General features: G+C 47.3%; 1 non-coding gene across 1 annotated transcript; it reads right to left on the reverse strand.

The window, feature by feature from the left end:
- Positions 1–1,287: 1,287 nt before the first annotated feature.
- trnak-cuu (transfer RNA lysine (anticodon CUU)) lies at positions 1,288–1,361 on the reverse strand. The gene has a single exon. It is a non-coding gene; the product is annotated as a tRNA-Lys (tRNA).
- Positions 1,362–1,610: the final 249 nt, after the last annotated feature.

Here is a 1,610-nt window from a genome sequence, read left to right on the forward strand (position 1 = left end):
CTGGTTTATTTGGCAGCACTAGCTTTCGGAGTCTCAAGCTCCTCCATCAGGTGAGTGAGGACTTGTGTTCACAAACAGGGCATATAAAGACACAAACTCAATTTACAAGATAATGGTTGGAATGCGAGTCTTTACAGGTAATCAAGTCTTAAAGGTACAGACAATGTGAGTGGAGAGAGGGCCAAGCACAGGTTAAAGAGGTGAATATTGTCTCCAGCCAGGACAGTTAGTGAGATTTTGCAAGCCCAGGTAAGTCGTGGGGGTTACAGATAGTGTGACATGAACCCAAGATCCCGGTTGAGGCCGTCCTCATGAGTGCGGAACTTGGCTATCAGTTTCTGCTCAGTGATTCTGCGTTGTCGTGTGTCGTGAAGGCCGCCTTGGAGAACGCTTACCCGAAGATCAGAGGCTGAATGCTTGTGACTGCTGAAGTGTAGCAGATGCTACGAGAACGGATGAATGAACACTGCTCGACAATCACCAGGCAGAAGTGTTCACTTCCAGTCGGGGAACACTTCAGCAGTCACGGGCATTCAGCCGCTGATCTTCGGGTAAGCGTTCTCCAAGGCGGCTTTCACAACACACGACAACGCAGAATCAGTGAGCAGAAACTGATAGCCAAGTTCCGCACTCATGAGGACGGCCTCAATCGGGATCTTGGGTTCATGTCACACTATCTGTAACCCCCACGACTTGCCTGGGCTTGCAAAATCTCACTAACTGTCCTGGCTGGAGACAATACGCACCTCTTTAACCTGTGCTTGGCCCTCTCTCCAGTCACATTGTCTGTACCTTTAAGACTTGATTACCTGTAAAGACTCGCATTCCAACCAATATCTTGTAAATTGAGTTTGTGTCTTTATATGCTCTGTTTGTGAACACAAATCCTCACTTACCTGATGAAGGAGCTTGAGACTCCGAAAGCTAGTGCTGCCAAATAAATCTGTTGGACTTTAACCTGGTGTTGTGAGACTTCTTACTGTGCTTACCCCAGTCCAACGCCAGCATCTTCACATCACAGCATTTATTGCCCAACCTCACATGGCTAATATATCTAATCTACATGTCTTTGGACACTAGTGGGCAATTTAGCATGGCCAATCCACCTAATCCGCACATCTTTGGACTGCGGGAGGAAACCAGAGCACTCGGAGGAAACCCATACAGATACGGGGAGAACATGCAAACTCCACACAGACAGTGACCCAAGGCTGGAATTGAACCTGGGTCCCTGGCGCTGTGAGGCAGCAGTGCTAACCATTGTGCCACCATGCGCCCCAACAATGATGTCCAACATGGGACTTGAACCCATGGCCTTGAGAATAAGAGTCTCATGCTCTACCGACTGAATTAAGTAAGGCCTAGAAAGAAAAACATTAGAAAAATAAATTGTGTTTCTTACTGGGAAAAAAAATTGGGTAGACTCCTCTAAGCTGCAAGGTCCACGTGCATGTTGCGGTGTGTAGCGGCAGAGTGGGAGACTCACTACGCAGTTGAAAAAGAGTGGAAGTTCTCTGTCTGGTTTTAAGAGGGGGCTTTTCTGATCAGAGAAGGGTGAGATTCATAGCAGTATCTGGCATATTTGAAAAGAACGGATGCTTTGTTGAATG

The sequence above is a fragment of the Mustelus asterias genome, chromosome 15 (assembly GCF_964213995.1).
Source record: "Mustelus asterias chromosome 15, sMusAst1.hap1.1, whole genome shotgun sequence".
NCBI classification, from domain to species: domain Eukaryota; kingdom Metazoa; phylum Chordata; class Chondrichthyes; order Carcharhiniformes; family Triakidae; genus Mustelus; species Mustelus asterias.